Source organism: Pteropus alecto, unplaced genomic scaffold (assembly GCF_000325575.1).
Source record: "Pteropus alecto unplaced genomic scaffold, ASM32557v1 scaffold70, whole genome shotgun sequence".
NCBI lineage: Eukaryota > Metazoa > Chordata > Mammalia > Chiroptera > Pteropodidae > Pteropus > Pteropus alecto.
Window position 1 is genome coordinate 1,004,944 of NW_006431912.1, and position 20,105 is coordinate 1,025,048.

The 20,105-nt window shown below is 36.7% G+C and overlaps 1 protein-coding gene across 3 annotated transcripts in view; it reads right to left on the reverse strand.

Moving 5' to 3' along the window:
- PDE4D (phosphodiesterase 4D) overlaps nucleotides 1-20,105 on the reverse strand; it is a 748,065-nt gene that overhangs the window by 52,206 nt on the left and 675,754 nt on the right. The gene's annotated exons all lie outside the window — the stretch shown is intronic.

The window sequence follows — 20,105 nt, forward strand, 5'->3', positions numbered from 1 at the left end:
AGGACCCCGAGCGCCCCGCGGAGCCGCTGCCGGTCGTCGTCGCTTGGATTGCCAGAGCCTCATGGTCTCCACCAACAGCTGCTCCCTGGGCGGTTTCGCCCGAGAGCCCGGCGGGCGGCACAAACAGATCCCGCGCAACCTTTTCGGAAGGTTTGGGTTTTAGGGTTTTTGAGGCTTCGTTTCTGAGGGTTTAGGATTTACCTACTTCAAGGCGACAGGGTAGCTGTGAGAAAAAAAGAATTACTGTGAAGACTAGACTCAGTACTCAACCCAGTTCCTGCTCAGTACCAGACTCTTAATTTTGGGGCGGTCATAAACGAGCACACAAAATCATACCATGTTGTGGGTCGGAACGCTTCAGAATTAACAGATTTGACACTCTGCTGTAATTTCACATTCAGAATTGTTTAAGAGTTATCTTAAAGGAACAGTCATGTGAATGCATCACAAGGTGTAGGCAATTTACACATGTCTTGCCTACGTGCTCCAGGCGTCTGTGGAACTGCAAATCAGAGACCAGGATGGTCTTGTGATGCCAAGGGAGAAGGTCTGGAAGGGTGCTTCTATCCACCATGCGCCGAATAAACTACAAACGCGAGAAAATGAACAGACCATATCCAAAGGCTTCATATGAAAGCTAGTTCTACTTACAAAAGCCGACCCTGGGGACCACCTACACTCTTCATGAACAGAACTATTGCAACAACTTTTCTACGTTAGCAAACCTCTCTCTCGGAGGGGAGGGAAAAATTCCAAACTCCCAAGAGTGCATCTTATAAAACTTTATTTTCTATTAGAAATAATACATTGAAAAGTTAACATGAAGTTGGTGAGATCGCTTTTCTTTGTTTTGGAATCTACAGGTATTGGAGGAGACGAAATTCCTCCCTTGAAATTTGAGATCCATAAGTGATCGATCAGTGGCCAACAAAGAATTTCACAGACTGAATCTCAGGCTCCTGGGATCGTCCAGATAGGTTTTTATATAAAATTTGTAAAGGTTACAATAACTTTCAAAGTATTTGTTGCATATGCCATGTGGCTCACTGTTATCAAGGATTCTTGAACTGTTGCTATTCACTTTGAGAACTCTGGGTTAAAATTTGCCTCTTTTATTCTGCCTTTTTTTTTTTTTTTTTCTCCCCTGTATGAGGTGAGCAAACAATTGCTTAAATCTTACCAGGTGAGTTCTAAAGTGTTAAGACTGGAGTTTTTTCTCTAAAAAAAGGAAAAACCTCAATGATAATTTTAAGTAGTAAGTATAAAGTATTTTGTCTGTATAGCCTTTCCTTGGTTATAGAATATAAAAATATAACATGATTATAAAAACTGAAACATTACACAAAGACGTAATGTAGAAAGTCCCTTGAAATCTCATACCCTAAAGATCATAAACAATAATTAAGCCTGTGACCATAACACATTTTCATTGTACTTAATATCTTCCATATGCAAGCATAGCATTACCTAGTTGTGATGATAGCACATCTACTATATGGTCTTGTTTTGCCTTTGTGTTTCCATCCCTCTACTGTATAACATAGGGATGTAGGAAATTAACTTATTTTGGATCATTTGTCCATAGTTAGCACATCCAGTGGGTTAAAGATGCAAAATCATCGCTCTAGGACTTTTTTACTGTCATCTTTCCAGTCACTGGTTACATCCCAAAGCTAGGAATCCCCTCTCCACACCGGTCCTTTGCCCTGCACTCCCAACTCTTCCAAAATCTGAGCTCTCAGGTAAGTAATCCCCTCCCATATTCGCCAACTTCTCAAAGCTTTTCAGAAATACAGGCCTTTGACCTAGCAGGATGTGGGACCACATATTATATTTTAGTGTTTAATTTTTAATTGTAATAGAAATGTAACTTAGGAAAGTTTAAATACTTCAAAATATATATGTAAATACAGGATTTGCTCCTAAGAAGGTAGTACAGCAACAAGAGGGACAACCTACGTCAGAAGATCTACTTTATGTCCAAACCACAGATAAGCTATTTTGACAGTCAACATTTGGCTGCAATCATAATGTGTTATGTGCATGTATTTTTTAAGTTCTAACATCTTCTGCATGCATTGTATAAATCTGAATGAAAAAAAAAAAACAAAAACAGAACACATCTACATGTAACCAATAAGTAAGAAACTAATTACCAACAACACAGTAAGGAAGTTTGTTCTATAAAACTGTTGCTCAAATAAAAAATTATTGTTGATGTTAGCATAGACCTAATACTACTTTTTTCAGATTCCTAGGTTTATAAGCAATATGGCTAACCACAGTTCTTCAGGATCATTATTAAACTTAACTTTTAGGAATTTTAACCCCAAATGTTCTAAGAAATTGAGTAACTGACCTTTTCATCCCTACTAAAAAAGCCTCAATGTGAAGTTGCCAGCTATCCTACAGGAAACTGAATCACCACACCAAACACACCTAAATGTCATCAACGGCTAGCAAGACAGAAACAGTGAGTTCATTTAATTTTGGATTTTACCAAGAACACAAACTGTATTCGTTAATAAAATACTTTTCTCCCCAGAGAGCAGTGTTCTGTGGCACTACTTGAAAATATAGGAAAACTCTTCTATTTAATTGTCTAATATCTTGCTAAATCAAGGAACTAAAGGGAGAAAAACTCCCAGACAACAACTGTTGGATAAATTCCATAAAAACTATGAGAGATGTATCGAACAGCCACTGAGAAATAACTTGAGCCTTTGGAGGTCCCCTCCTACAGCAGCATTGGTTTTCTTCAAGGAACCCTTGAACTATGTAACCCCCGTGGCTCTGCTCAGGATCTTCTGTGAACAAACAGTTCTCAATTCTCGCAGGCCAGCACTTGGCTTCCGTCATTGTGATGCGATCAAGGGTTCCCCTGACACATGGCCTGAAATGGTGCCAGGGCGTTCTATGAGAAGATGCTGAAGCAGCAGCTTCCCTTTGAAAAGGAAAAACGTAATTGCCTCAGAGCCACAGCAGTTAGCTAGAGGTTGAGGTCGTTTTCTTGTGAAATGTTCAGCCAATTACTCTTACCCACAACTTACAGTGATGTTGACCACTGAGGTAAAAGGATCCACACGCTACACGATGTGTGACTGTATAGATGTTGGTTTCTTTGCCAACACTTGAATGAGTATAGGTCTATATGAATTTGTCAAAATTCCTAGATAGGCCTATTGGTGTAAATAAAGGACAAAAAAATCACTTACTGTGAACACCATTTGCTTACACTTAATTAAAAAAATAATGTTAACAGTTGATTTAGATTTTTCTTAAAATTAAAAAACAAACCAACAAAACACTTCACTAAACAGCTCCTAAAACAAATACCTATATATCTTCCTAACCAGTTCCAGCTTTGCCTCTACTAATTCTCACCAAAATTTCTATTTTGTTCCTAAGGATGGAGTTCATGGTTTCTGAAGTAGGCAGAACTGGAAAATTACGATTTCTATTTCACCATGTGTTGCTTCAAAGTAAGTCGCTCCCTGAGTTCACTACAGTAAAAGATTTGTGCAGGTTAGCTCTAACTTTTGCTGACTTATTTTTTTTCTCTATGCATTTTATCTGATGGGAGATACATAAAGGAGTTAGATTCACTTTCAATGTGTACATGTAACAGGTTTAAGCAGAGCTTGCTAGTGGCAAGCTGCTCTCATGTCCAAGTGTATTTCTGGCATCAAAGTTCTTGTTTTGAAGTATTTTAAAATCTTACGAAATATATAAAATCTCAGTGCTTCAAAAAACTTCCAAAGGGAAGAGGTACACAATTTTGTGAGTTTTATTTTCCCTTTTATCTTCTCACTATCTACATTTTTTCCACCCAGTGCTGTGCCTAAGGCTCTAGTAGCATTTTAAAATGAAATAAACAGATTTGGCTTCAATGACTTCTAGGGCCATCAGTAATTCAACAAACATTAATTTAGCACCAGCTATATGTCATGTGCTTTATTAGAGCCTGCAAAAACAAGATGACTAAAAGAGTATGTCCCTTATCTGAGGAAAGCCTAGAGTCCAGTAGTGGAGCAAATTTTAGTGTACTATACTGTAGACAGCATTCTCAGAAAAGCACATGGGATATGGGGGAATAAAGGAGGGCTATTTAAATCAGACTGGGGTAGAGGTAGAGTAGGAGAAGCCTGAGTCCTAAAGAATGAAATAGGAAGTAAGTAAAGAGAGTGAGAAAGCTTTTTAAGACAAAACAATATGAGCAAACCAATGGGCCTATATTCAATAAGATATATGTGCATGTATATGTAGAGAAAGGAACTACCATGAGCAGAGCTTTGCTTGGGAAAGAAGCTGGAGCAATCCAAAGGCACTGGCCGTGGAGGTCCTGTCAGGCATCTGCTGGTAGATACTTCGGACTAAACCTTCAAGAGTAGGAACCACTGAATGAGTCAAAGTATTTGGGTGATATGGATCTGATTTTATTTAAATGGAAAATTCTAGGGCTCTATAGTAAATGGGATTGAAGGAGGCAAAGGTTGAAGTCAGTGAGACCATTATTTTTGGCTATATTATTGGTAGAATAAAATTAATACTTTATAGAACGTTTGCCTCTCTGATAATTATTCTCATTTAAGACAATCAGTATTAAAATTCTACATAAACATATGTTCACATGATATGTCAGGCATGAATAAAAAAAGGCCTGCCCAATGTGACTTGCAAGGGAATAGACTTCTTGCTCTTCAAAAACACAGTCATTGAGATTTTAATCATATTGTATTCACCATAACTGCGTTCACCAGAATTTCTTTCAGGGAGAGCTTACTTTTTATAGAATGTGAAACTTTAAGAACCCTGGTTTGGGTGGAACTAATCTGTACTCTCTTCTACATAGAAAAGGGGAAGAATATGCTGATTGCTCCAGAAAGGGGGAGTGAGCAGGGGTGGGGCAGGAAGGGGGAGAGGGAGGGAGAGAGAGAGAGAAGTCTACTTGGCCTTCAGAGCAATACCATCCTATAAATCTCCCTCTTCCCCCAATCTTTAATAAAGTTGCTGAAGGCATACAATGCTGAGTTAAAGGGATTTTGTTTTGTTTTGTTTTAATCCAGTGAAGGGACTGATCTCAGAGGTCCGATTGGCTCAAACTAAAATGTCAGCCCAAGTTGACATTGAAGAAAAAGAGTCAAAGAAAGAGGAGAAAGCTTGTGGAACTCAATTTAAGAGGAGGGCTTTTGCTTAAGAAATTAGAGTTTGAGCCAAGTTTAATCAACCAATCTGGATTAGAGATTCCATATGATGTGTGTGTGACTGTAAGCAATATTATCTCTTGATTGAAACTGGAAGAAAGAAGGAGGTTCCAACATCCATTTCACTTCATACAAGTCATCATTCCCGGCAAATCACCCAATCTTTCTTAAGCCTTAATTTCCTCACCTGTAGATAGGGAATAATAACAAGAACTTTGTAGCTTAGTTTAAGTGAGAGGTTATGAGTTAAATAACCTTGCATTGCTCACATAATAGATTATTTTCTAGGCACTGCACTAAATGATGAAGATTTAGTAATGAACAAAGTAGTTGAAAGTTCCTGCCTACTCTCAAAGAGTTTCCATTCTACTGGTTTTGATGATCTTCTTTTAATTGTAATAAACATATATTGAACAGCTGCTATGTGCTAGGTGCCAAGTACACCAAAGGGAAGAAAATAACCTTGGTTTTCAAGAAGCTCATAGTCCAATGAAGAGGACAATTATGGAATGGTATGTATGCAACTTGTCCACTAAAAGCAGGTAGTAGGTATAGGTAAACACAAGGCAGAGAAGGGGGACAGGGAAATTGCCACCTACCACAGCCTAGGAGAAGTCTAGGAAAGCTTTCTGAAAGAGGGAATATCAGCCCCAAGTCTCCAAGGATGAATTAAAGAGTTAACTGGGTAAAGAATGGGAGGTGACATTTGAGATAGAGGGCAAACATATGACATTGCTAGTTGGAGAACACTTAACAAGATTGTTTAAATAAGTTAATCTGCAATAGTACATTGAACACATGAGAGCTTCTTTTCTCTCTCACAGGTGCTCAATCATAAACCAATTACTATTTTCCTACCATCACCACCAACCTTTAATCATTAACCAGTTCAGGGCTGAATATGAGTGAAAAATCTAAGATGTAGAATAACTTTCATATGACCACACCAAATCATGCAAACTCACTATGTATAAAAAAATATGTGCAGGATATGTCATAAGTTAATAGAAAAGCACTACTTACTGTGAGGTGGCTGGGAGGATCATTCCAACACTTCCCAAAGAATGTTCAAATAAACATTATTCCTGTAAGATTCCCTTTACCAAAAGAATTCTGTGGTCAAGCAAGTTTGGGAAATGTTGCCTCTCTGCAGTGATTTGTAATGGACATGAACCCAGCGAAATCTAGAAGGTCTACAGCAAAGAGAATGTCGTTTTACAAGTATTACCTAAACTTATTTGATATGGAATGCTTTTTTTTCCCCATACAACTATCACCTCTTAAAACATACTTTGGAAAACTTTGTCTTATACTATGTCAGGTGAATCCAAAAACATAAATACAATACACAAGTTCTGTAGGATCCTATATATTCAAAATCCTCACCAAGGGCATCTTATTTCCCCTCCTCAGGTGTTTGTATATTGTTGAGAAATGGTTAGAGAGTAACCATTTTCCTTCCTCTCTTTCTCTTTTTCTTTTCCCCAGAGAGAGAAGAGTCAAAAAAAAAAAATCCATACATATTTATCGAGCCTCTCTGATGTTCTGGCTGCTATGAAATATAAGGACATGAAAGATTCAGTGGCCTAGACCTGAGAAGGAACTTATAATATCCTGCTGAGAAAATCAGACACATGATCAGCTGCTGCCTAGAGACAGTGTAAGGTGGCAGGGAAATCATTTAGCTTGGGAGTGCTATTGTAGTTCAGAAGGAGGGGGATATGGACTGTAGTTAAGAAGGTAAACCTGGATGTATGTCTTTAATGATGAAGTCTATGGTTTGAATGGCTGTGGGAGGAAGGAGTTAGCTGACATTTTTTTCAAGTATGAGAAATGTCTAGAGCCAGAGATAAGAGTTACCTATGTGGGTGGTAAATAGCCTGAATGGAACAGACAACTTGGAGGGAGGAGAAGGGAAATAGAATTGAATATTTAAATGTGTGGCCTTGAGTTAATCTATATGGTGGGAATTAAATAAGTGCACTGGTAGCCCAGGAGGATAAAATAAAGAAGGGAGGAGAGATATTAAGAATCCATTGCAGTAGTCTAGGTGCACAGCAAGCAGTAAGCAGAGTTCTAGAGGTATCCATTTTAGTGACCTACTGTGACAGTTATGAGTAATAGAAAGAGCACGACATTGGGAACAGAGACCTAGAGTCAAGTGCTGACTCTGCAACTTAGCGACCATGTTGCAAATTTGGGTGAATTATTTAAATCTTCTGTACCTCGGTTTTCTCTTTTGTAAATAGAGCTGAAAATACATTTCACAAGGTTGCTACTCCTCAGGGTAGTCTCCATATTTTATTTGTATTTTAAGACTAATTTAAAAATCACATATCCATATGTCTATTTCATTTTTTGTTGGTTTCAAATTAAATGCATTATTTGTTAAATATTAAATGTTTACCAAGTCCGTTACATGTAATACATAACAGCTGATTTTAACAGCCATTCATCTCCTCCCCACCTCTTCTTAAAACACAAAGCTATCAACACTATTCTGTATGTATTTTTGATATTAGTAGTAGTCAGCACCTGTATCTCTCTGAAAATTAACACCATTAGCAACAGTATTTATTGTACCTGCTACTTTAAACAATTTAAACTGTAGTTTTATTAAGCAAGATGCATAAAGCATGTCATTCTTGTTGTATTTGATTCTTAGGATTAGCTTTCAAAAACATATTATTCCACAGAAATCTGGACAATTCTTTCCATACCCCGATCTTGTAAATCCAAATTTTATTTTGAGTATTCCAGGTTTATGCTTAAATTACAGCTCCTTGAAAAGAGAAAAACATTGCATAGCAGTTTTCTTCCCATTGTCTGAAGACATAATGGCTGTACAAGTTTGAGATCTACTAAAACTAATTGTTGTACTATGTCTTTCTGTGACTTTATATATATACATATTTAAAGCAGCAGTACATATCTTAACTCTTAAAGTACAACTTTTAAGTTTTCTAAATTTTGCTATTTTGCTAATACCACTATAGGCTCAGTGAATCTATTTCACTGGACTTATTATTTTTTTTTTCATATAAATTTTTGTTGGAAATCTAACCAATGGAGAGGCTTCTAGATATTTAAGCCCACATTCTAATTTCGGTCTGTATATTTTGACTTTATAACTTGTCCTTGGTGACCTAATAATCATGGCTGTCCACCTTGGAAATATCCTTTCTTATTACAGTCAAGGCCCCAGCTAAACAGACCATTTTCTTTTGACATTCTTTGAGATCTTCTAACAAGCAAAAATTATGGGAAACGTCACCTCCTGTGGAGACTGCAATTTTCTCCCGAAGGCTCAGACTCTACTCATACAATTTTAGGGTAAGATTAAATGAGATGAAGCAGTGACTTTTAAACTTTTTTGATAGTGAGTCATAGTAAGAAATATATTTTATACCATGACCAATATACTTGTTTAAAGTAGGAGGTGCAATGAATATAGTTGTTAATTTCGCACATTTTTGAAGAAGTATGGGTGCTGACTCCTAGTATAAAAAATATGTACAGCACAGGAATGTTCTGATGCCTATATTTGTTCTAAAAAGTAGGGAGAGCGAACTTTTATTAAAAGCAATTCCTGTGTAATATATATTATGCCCATGGAAAAAAAACCATTTATAGTCTTTGTTTAATAAACCATGAATTTAAGCTAAAATGAAAACAAACAAAATATATATGTATACACACAATATAAAGGAAATCTATATATAATTGACATTTAATCCAATGTATAGATAAAGAATTGAAGCAGAACTTACATGAAATAATATTTACTCTTACTGTATATGATTCATTCTGATGTTTTCTATTCTATTTAATTTAAAAATCTTGATCGTGACCCACTAAATTGATTTTGCAATCTACCATTAAGTTTGAAAACACTGAGGTAAGGAATCATCTAAGTCTAATAAATGTTAGTTTTGTCTCCCTCTTCTCTCTTCATCCCACTTTAAGGTAAAAACTCTCCTACTTTTCTTCTTCAAGGGAAAAGTAAGTAGAACACAGGAATTTCTAAGGCATCAGCTGTCTTATATGCAAAAATTTTGTAAATAATTTCTTCATACATATGTGTTTCCTCAGGGCTTTAGAGGCTTACCAGTTGAACACACAAAGCAGGAGTCCGTGCCTGTAGGAGCATGTGAATGCACGATGTGATTGGTGGGGTACTGTGGTAAGTGGGGACTTCAGAGGGGACACGTGGGAATGTTAGCTATTGCCAGATCTCAGATTTTTCAAAAGAATCCCAATATTTATATTTTTTGATGCAAAATTTATGTTTTTAAACATTTGGCAACTAATTAAAAAGAGTTAAACATTTTAAAAACCAAACAAAAAAGGCAATGACCCTTATTGGTCAGTTTGCAACCTCTAATATCAATAGTCCTTAGCACAAGTGACAGAAATCTTCCTGACAGCAGTATTTTAGACAAGCCCATAAGGACCATATAATTTCAAGGTAGAGAAATTAAACATTTCTGGAATCCTGAATGGTAACATGAAACCAGTGAAAGACTCTTTGATTTGGAGTCAAAAGACAAAGATTCCTTTCCTGGTTCCAACGGTTACTCAGGAATGGCCTTGGCCAAATGATCTCAGCTGTCCATGGACCAACTGGACCCCTAAGAAATGTGCTGTGAGGAACTTGGCCTGACCAAAAACACTTGACTCCAATGACCTAACAATTACTAATGACCCAACTAAATAGGGAGCACTATTTCCAGAAGGCTTCCATATATCCTAACCGTTTTATTGGCAAATGAATAGGAAAAAATACATTTTTCCATTCAGCCCTCATTTTCCTTTCTAGCTCTTAAACACTTACAAAAAATTTCCTGGAAAACCTAGCTGTTTTCTTTATTTCTAGGGGTCTTTTCATCTTTCAGTCTCTCCTACATAACCTTAATGTTTCCAAAGCACCTCTTATCTAATAATAATATATAATGATAATATCTCTCCTCACGCAAGACCATATTCTAGATATTTAATGCCTAGATGTTTAATAGGTTTCATCCAAATTTCTGTTAGACCCCTCTAAAATCTAACTCACTGGGCCCATCTGTCCTCACCACTCCTAGTGGTTGACCCCACTTATACGCCCCCACCTCCTGTCAGCAAGTTTCCTTGCAGTCTCATCTCTGCGTATTTGGTCATATTTATCACTTGCTCATTGAGTCCTTCCTTTCCTCTTTCTTTCCATCTATTCTATTCCTCCCTTTTACACATTACTTCTTTCGTATGAAAGTTCTCTCAAAGAAAGCTATGCATAGCACCATATGAAAAGCTCTCTGTTGGAATAGCAGGCAAGTCTGAAATAGAATTATCCTGAGATTACTCAGAGAGGAGGCACTCAGGAGGGGATTAAGAACAATGGGATCTACAGTTGGAAGGAATCCACATACTTTGCCTCTTTTGGTTTTATCAGGGGGTGAGTCCTTTCACAGACAAAGGAAACTAGACATTGTTACTTAATTCATCCATGTCAACTTAAATTTCGTTCAATTAACTATCACACAAACATTTGTTGGACACCTGCTGGCGGGTAATCTAAGCACTGTAAGAGATGCTCAATTTAAGAGCTACATTCAGAGATCTCTGGTTTTAGAGAACACACAATCTAGAGGTGCTGATTAACAAATGAACAATCCAGTGATTTCAAAAGAAATCATATATGCTGTGGTAGAAGCATATACAGGTCAAGAAAGCTCAGAGGATCCATCCAGGCTTCCCCAAGAGGATGTCTGTGGTAACTGCTGATCAGAGTTTGCACACTTGGCTGGGACTTAGGGAACAGTGTGAGAACAACAGGAAGAGTGAGTCTGGTGGCTCAAATGGGGTAAGAATCAACTTGTGGCACTGGCCTCAGACACACCAGGCATACAAAATGATCTTTTCCTTCAACTCTCCAGCTTCTCTTCAGAGGAAGACTAGGAGTGAAGGAGAAAAGGAGGCAGAGAGCTATAACTACTGGGGCGAAGGAGGAATGAGTAGGAGTGAGTCTGTAAAAAGGTGGAAAATCAACCAACTGAAAGCTGAGAACATCAAGTATATAACGTTTATTCAAAAAGGACAATTAAAAAAGCAGTTGTGGGAGGCAGAGGAGAAAAACTGGGGCTGTCAGGTAAGTGGGTGAAGAAAATCTAGACCTTTGAGAACTTGATTGAATTTTGCAGCTTGAATTTCTCTCTTGCTGCCTCTGCTTGCTTTTCCCTCCTCCCCAAGATCTGGGCCCTGTGGCCCCAGGGTCTCTTTGTGGGACAATGAACCTTTAGAAATGAATTCATCATGACAAGTAAGCATTGCTAACATAATTCTCCTTCAGGGTGCGTGAGACTGGCACTGAATTTAACCTGTTTGGTTGGATCCTGGAGGAAGAAGTTTGCTCTATCTGAGTAAAGCCCCTACTCTAGCTCAGGACACCCCCATCCCACCCCGATTTCTTCATTTAGTAACAAAACCAGAAAGTCCTGCTCATCTTAATCCTTGAGTGGATTATATTCTGGGCTATTCTGGGCCAAAGAAGGACTTCACAAAGACTAAAAATTCAAGAGAATCATTTTTAGAGCAAGGTAGTCTTTGTTTTTAAATCTGATCTTTGCCACCGACTAGCCAGAGACCCTCATATAAACTAATTAACTTGTCTAAATTTGTTATCTAATTTGTAAAATGGGGAAAACAGTACCTACATCATAGGGTGATTTTGAAGATTAAGTAAGTGTATGCATGTGCCTGAAAAATAGTTAAGTGTTTGAAAAGTGATGACAATGTTTTGTATATGCAGCAATACAAGGCATGTTTAGCTTTTGTGAATTATTCCCACTCACTCCAATGTTTCATTCTTCTCCCAGATTCTGTTATCTACTGGCTGAGAGTCTCTTTCCAGCCTTTATCAGTGTGATTAGGAACAGGAATCCTAGAAAGCGCTTTCAAATCATTTATCTAATTAAACAAACCTTTTTAACCCAGACATCCTAAATCTCTGTAGTTTGTCTCTGTTGATTTGGCCAGAAAAGCTCAGATGGTAGGGAAGGGCTTTCCGGGTGGAAAAAAAATAAATTAGCAGTCTGGAAAACAAGGACCTCTGAGTTACATGAACCTCACTAAAACAGCCTGCTCATCCTGTTTATTTTGCTATGGTGTCTAGCATTAGTAGGAGACTAGGAAAATTCAGGTTACCACCCAGCAGGCATTCCCTCTAAAGATAGACAGTGGCAAATACCATGTTTGATGTATGAGAGCCACATCTGAAATTAAGTCTTCAAGTGATTAAATCACTAAATAATCTATTGTTTACTACTTGACTGACTTTCTTCAGGGTTGTGACCATATCAAATTCATTTCTTAATCTTTGGTGCTAAACACGAGCTGTCACATGCCAGGGATCCAATAAATGTTTGTTGAATTGAATTGAACTGAATAAGCGTGGAACATTCCCTATACTAAGGCTACCTTTTTATGTTTCCAGAGCTTCTAACACATCTGAGAATCAACAACTAGGCTTAGAGGAATATTAACATGGTTAGGGGCTTATAAATGTCATACTCTGAAATATCACATGATTAGAGTGACTTTTGTGCTGGGGAAAAAAGGCCCAGGTAGAGTGACCCTTATCCCCACTTTCCCCCTCCTAGTGCCCTACCGAACCATTTATTCTCTAGGTACCTAAAAACACTATTACATTTATTTGTTTAGCTATCTATTCCTTATGGATGGGGTGGAGAGTTCATACATCCTCTTAACCTGGAATTTACCAAGATTATGTCTGTTATCCCAGTATCATTTAGCTGCCCAACTCCACCCCACTTAGATGTCTGGGGACTATACCCTGCCCAGGCTTTCTTCTATGGAGGCACCTCAATCAATCACTGCACCTGGAGCTTTGGGCCCACTCCTGAAAGAATAGAAACCTCTCTCTTGGTGGAATAACAACAACAACAACAAACAACAACAAAACAAAAAAGTAGTTCTCTAAATTTAAGTCTTTCCTGTCATCTTGGACCTTAGACGAATACAAAGAAACAAAGACTCCCTAATAACTTGAAATGTAGAAGACATGCCCATTTGAAAAATCTAATCTAGTAATTAAACTTAAGCTTCTCAGGTTAAACTGCACCTTAATAATGTGGCTTATTTTTTTCAAAATCAGTTAAGGCCCTCTAATGTGTTTTGGAATAAATGGACAGACAAAAATTAAAACGTGGCTGGTCAAGGTAATCAGAAAGCTCACTTCATTCAGTCAATAACAATGGCACTTAACAGGTTCTTTTTACTACTGGGATGTAATTGTGCTTGGCTTTAATTTCTTGTAATGATGGAACAAATTAGATTACTTTATACTTTTAGAAACATTTGGCTTCATTGTATTTTGGTGCTTCCATAAACCCCACTGGAAATTAAATCAGCCTCTATGATTGCTCATTCTCCCTGTTTCGTGACATGTCTGCCTTGTGTTCAGCAAAATGGTAACCATTATCTACCTTAATCCAAGACATTGCACCAGAGTTAAAAGAAATGACCTCCTCCGCCCCCCTCCTTTCAGATTTCCCTATTTGTAGCTATCGAAATTTGGCATGCCTGCTGGGACACAATCTTGTTAGAACAAGCAGAGTAATTCTTGTGTGAGACTTAAGGACTTTCTCTACCATAAGTTCAAAATGTACCTGTGATCCAAATTTAGATGAGGGTATGAGTTGTTGAGAACATGAAGAACATCAAATAGTATTAGGAATTCAAACTACTTGCACTTTGTGCTACCAGTTTCTCCTTTCCCTAGTTCCAGGTGGATATGCAAGATTTGAGGTAAGGAAATCTACTGCCATATACCATTAAATTTAATTAGTCATTAATCCAGTACACTTAATCTTTAGGCCTTTACCCAGGGCGGGTAAAATATTCTAGCAAACATAATACAACTTTCCTGAACACTGCAGCTACTAAGAGATCATACTATAAATTACTTTGCAGATACAGTGCAGCAGACTGCTGTTAAATATTTAAAATATGTGCAACATTATTAATAAGCAATATTGTAGTAAAGACTGCTAGTTGTCCCCTAATATTGGTGCTTTTCTTCATCAGTTGAATTAGGATCTCAATTTTTATCAAAGCATATCACTGCTCAAAACAGAAAATTCCCTGACTCCTATGTAGCCAGGTGTCGCCATAACTAAGTTCTGGTGAATAGGTTGGTGGAAGTGTCATGTAGAGGTTTGAGGAACTTTCCTTATAAGACATCTGTCATATACTTTTTATTTATCCTTCATTCTTTCCTCTTTCCTACTGGCCAGAATATGAAATTGGTGGCTGGAGTTACAGCAGTCATTTTGGACCATGAGTTGAATTTAGGCATAGAGGGCACATCTAACAGCTTCCAAATAGAAGGAGCATATGTCCTTGAAAAATTTATGGAACGGTGTTGCCACATTAGCTCTATACTGTCTATTTTCAGATTTTAATATAATAGAGAAATAAAACATCAATTTTCTTTAAGATTCTTCTATTTTAAATCTCTGTATTCACAGTAAAATCCAATCTCAATGAATACAAACACCAATAACAAAACTTCTATTTACCTGTGATCTAAGACTGAAGCTTAGTCTTGTCAAAAAGAAGTGTGTTAACATAGGCCAGGCTCTAATTTAGATATTGAATGACTGGTTTCCAGCTTACTGTAATTCAAAGACATTCTGTAGTAGCAAATTGCTAGCTAAGAACTCCCAGACCATCTGAAAAATAATTTTAGAAAATATGCCAAACAAAACCCTACAAGAACGACCCTGGACCTTCCCTTAGGGTTTAAGTATTTGTCTTTCCAGCCAGATTTAAAACTCACTGCAGTCTGGAAGCAACTGGAATGAACATCAACAACAAAAATGTTTTCTTGCCATGAAGAGGAACACTGTCATTCGGGGAGCTTCTCTTTCCCCCAGCCCCCATCTACCACTCATTTATACACTTGAACGCATGGATGTTTACACATTTTTTCCGACTCAATCGTCTTGAGCACACAGCTCTTGTTAAATCATTAGAAGGTAGAGGGTCTTTTCAAAATTATTTCTTTCCATGATTTGTCATTTAAAGCCAATGTTTTCTCCTGCAAATCCAACAGCTTTAAAACTAAATTCTTGTGGATCCAAGTCATGTCTGAAAGTTTTATAGAATGACATACTGTGGTCATATAATCAGAGCACAAATACCTCTGAATGTACAATATTTTAAAGCAAAAACAGTTTATGTGTAAGCTCCATGAGGTTATAGAACACAGCTCTCATTTATTACCATATCCCCAGCAGTGCCCCTCAATATAAATCTGTTCAATGAATAACTGAGGAGTCTGTCCAAGACAGTAAACTTATCTGCATACTCTTGAGGCCAACCTCTGCATGTACATTGTCATTGGATGGACATACATCCTCCTAAATGACTTTCCAGCACTGTGACTATATTGTCTACCACTGTCACCAAGGGACTCGTTTTTCATAAATTGCTCTAACGTCACACTCTCCTCCTCAGAGAATTGCTGCACATTCTAAATTTCTGAAGCACTGCCCTTCTCACTTAGATACCCCAGACACAGACATAGTGTTGGATATACTTGGATGGAGAGGGACATGCATACTCAAGCTCCCTCTCAGAAAAAATTGCAACTGTCAGAAATGTGTTAATTATCAAAATGAACTGCATAGATTATGAAGCATAAATCTCAGTTCTATTTCATCACAGCAGTCTAAACCTATATTTTTAAAAATTAAGTTAGGGAATGAAAGTAGTTATAAGAACTATTTTTAGGAGAGACCTACCACTAGGTAGGAATGATAACCCCCAGGACCTCTGCTCTCTTCAGAATTCAGCATTGCCAGTGCCCTTGCACTTCTCTACTGCTTACTGTGAGGGAGCAAGGTAATAGCATGGCCTAAGTACGAAATACTTCAGTCTTTCAAAATTTGGGTTTATCTAATCACAAGAGAATAAAACAGGATCAAAAATATAGAAATATAGAAAGACAAAATGTTCTGTCTGTCCTAATGAATACTAGCTAACTGTAATGCCATTGATAAGATGCATCAATAAAATGATAAGATTTATTAGTTAAAGGAAATCTCATTTGTATTAACTAACCTATTTTCCCTAAGACCAACATTTAGTCATTTCATATATGTGTGTGTATGTGTGTATGTATATATATATATATATACACATACATATGTATATATATTTATATATAGTCATGACATGTTTTGTTTGTAAAATTTAAAATGTTAGTGATATGAACTTTTGTTAGATAGTTGAGCTATTCCTTCTATCAGTTTTAGTATCTGGGATAGAATTTGAGGTAAAAAGGTACAAATGAGTCATGCTCAAATATTCAAAGGCAATCAGATGTTTTATACTATATAGTAGCTATATAGAAAGATGTCCTTGTTCTTGGGAGGTATACATTCAAGGATGGAAGGCCATGATGTGTGTAGTTTTCTCTGAGGTGGTTCAGAAAAAAATAATATGTGTGTGTGCGTGTGTGTGTGTGTATCTGTACACAGAGAAAGAGAGTGTAACAAAGGTTATAAAGCACAAGCAGAACTCTGACAATGAGTGAATCAAGGTAAGAAATATGCATGTGTTCTTTGTACTATTCATGATGCTTTCCATGAAGTTTGAAATTATTTCCAAATAAAACATAATTTTAAAAAGGCAATCAGAATAGTGACAATGAATAATTAAATTATTTCACGGTTGAGCACTCTTTCTTGCCTTATGTACACACACTTCATAAACACATAGACACACATAAATGACATTTAACTGTACTTTTTTTTTGCCTATATAGTGAGTGTTATGAGTGAGAAATTCAGTCTTATATTCACACATTCAAGCTATAAGTGATGCTGAGACTTTTTAGACAATAATCTGATTTTTAAGACAACAATTTTGAATACAAACTATAATGTCTTTCCTTATAAATGACGCCATCCTTTTGTCCTTTAAGATTTGGCTGAAACTGGCTCATGGAGTAAAACTACCTTAGGACATCCTTGAAAAATATAGTTGAGACATATTGCTTAAACCACAGGCTATTGAAAACTTGGCCAAAAGTGACTACTTTGGACTGTTGACTTCAAAAGTGCTGATGAATAAAGTGAACTGTGGAAGACATATGATTTGTTTTGAACACATTTACTGTGATTGATGCCCCAGATTTGGCAAGTTAGTTCACTCCCAGTGGAGATGAAAGTTTCACTGCCTTGCCTCTTTCAACATTCTTGTTGAGACAGGTTTTACTATTATGGGCCAATGTACTAACAAATCACTTATAATTTGCAGCATAATAAATTTATTAGCTACACTATGGATCAATGCTGTACATAACATTCTTGAGTCAACATGAGCTCTTAATTAAATGTCCTTATTACAATGCCTCTGGAAATTTTCCTTCAGATTACTAAAATTCAAGACAGGAGTCTAAGTGTCAACCAGTAATTTGCTAGCAATTTTTTTTGAGATGGGCCAGAGCCAGGGCTAGGGTCAGATTAGAAAGTGATCTATTATGCACGACTGGTTATAAAAGTAACATATGTGATCAAAACCACCAATAAATTGACTCAAATCATTCTATGCCTTCAAGTTATTCTGGACAAGCCAATTTCAATTATTGTCTTAAAAATATAAAAGAGAAGATAAAATTTGAGATAATCAGTTTATTTGGCAGTGGCGGCAGTATGGTGAATGAAAAAAGAGGAAGTTAAAAAAATGAGAATAGGATAGTATCAATTCTTTAGTATAAATTTGAAATATTTCTTTTAAATTGATACCATTCAGAAATATAAAAAAGAAAGTGAGGGAATAAAAACCTAATTCTAAAGTAACTCTAAGGAAGAGACTATTTAAATTAAAAATCTGACCTGGACTGTGGTCAGAATTCAGCTGTTTTGTTGTTTTTGTTGTTGTCATTGATAGAGAAATATGAAACAAATACATGTTTCCTCTTGTTACCCACTAGGAGAGAAGGAAAGACTGGGGAAGAGGGGGAAGAAAGATGGGGGAAAGAGAGTGGGGGGTGGGGAGGAGAGAGAGAGAGAGAGAGAGACAGAGAGACAGAGAGACAGAGAGAGACAGAGAGAGACAGAGAGAGAGAGAGAGAGAGAAGACAAAATCTGGAAAGAAATAAAAATCCAGCTTTAAGACCCCTAAAATATGCTATATTTAAAATATGCTATATATAAATAAATATATATAAAACATGCTATATTGTGCAGACCCCTGCACAATATTGAATTTTGCTAAAGTATATTAGAAATGTTTTTTATTTTAAAAATCAATTGGTAGGCCTATTAGCCAAAGTGACATTTGCATTCTCGTTACTCTTTCATGCAAGCTCTGTGGGCTACCATTGAGAAAGTCCTAGGCAAACTCAAAATGGTCCACTTTGTGCAAAGTAGTTTACACAGCTCTTAGAATAAACCACATGGCACCAATGCTGACCCTGCTAAAGTTGGGTATGCTATCAGGTGCTATAGACTACCCATGCCCCAGTATTTTGTCACAATGAACCATAAATCTATTGGCAGTAAATTTTCAGTATCTCACACAATATGGTGATTTGTTAATTCAGTTTAGTTCCCTTTTTAACCAGTTTTTTACTCGTCTCTAAAATATCAATAAACTATCTGTTTTTACTTGTTTATCAAATGACTTCTGAAAAATGCATTTAATGAAATAATCAGTGATCCATGAAATAATACATTTACTAGTGATGACTCCCTTCCCATGTTTCAAATTTTTTTTTTTAAGCACTAGCTTTTTTCTATCCTTCCAAAAAATAGCCTGACCTCCAAGAGTAAGGAACATGTCAGTTTTAGAAATATCCACAATCTGCCCTAATTTCATAACAGAAAGGAAGTTTCATTAAAGAAAAGAAAGGCAGTAGACTCTATGCTAGCCTTACACACTGATCTCAAGTTCACCAATACCCGATTTTCATATTTGAGAACTTTGCTTTTTTCTACACACAGGGCTCTTTCATTCCCTGCCCACGAAGGATAAATGTGGTCTACTTGTCATATTTGTAATGAGAATAAATTATCACAAACTTTTCTTTGCAGAATAAACATCTTAAATCTAATGTTTTCTTGGGAAATAAAATCAAGGAATGATTGTTAAGAGACTGTAGACAAATAAAATATTTTGTTAAGGAGTACCAAGTACATTGAAAACCTAGAAATCCCATTCTTTCCTTTGACTTATACTGTTTTAATCATATGACATTATGCATATCAGTTTGGAAGCTACTGAGACATTCAACATAATATTGTCTTTTGAATCTATAATTACTGACATTGCTCTAAGAAAGTCAATTTTACACCAGTTTGTTTTGTTCCTTGATAAACTATACCTCCTTTGATAGGATCTGAGAATTGATATTATTATTTCACAAAGAACACAAAAGTGACTCAAGTAGATGAAGTTTCAAAGGTGGTCCCTGTCAAAGTACTTCTACTTCAAGCAAAGTTGTCCCAATCTTTCCTTGTATTTTTTAGATGCCCTTCTAAATATATATATATATTTATATACATAAGGTGTATATATACGTATATATATAAAGTGTGTATACACACACACACACACACACACACACACACCTTATTCACTCTCCTAATGGAAAGCCATTGATTCATTTCACAAATATTTATTGAACATGTAGTATGTACTAAACATTGGATAAGATGTTGGACATGTAAAGGAAAATAGATAAGCCACTGATCTTAAGAAACTCACGGTCTGGTCAAGAAGAGAAATCAGCTAAGAAACAATCCTAGTGTACTCAGTGATAAGGGCTCCACCTACAAAACAGAGCCATCTAACGTGGTCATAGGGTGGGGGGTGGGGCTTCCTAAAGGA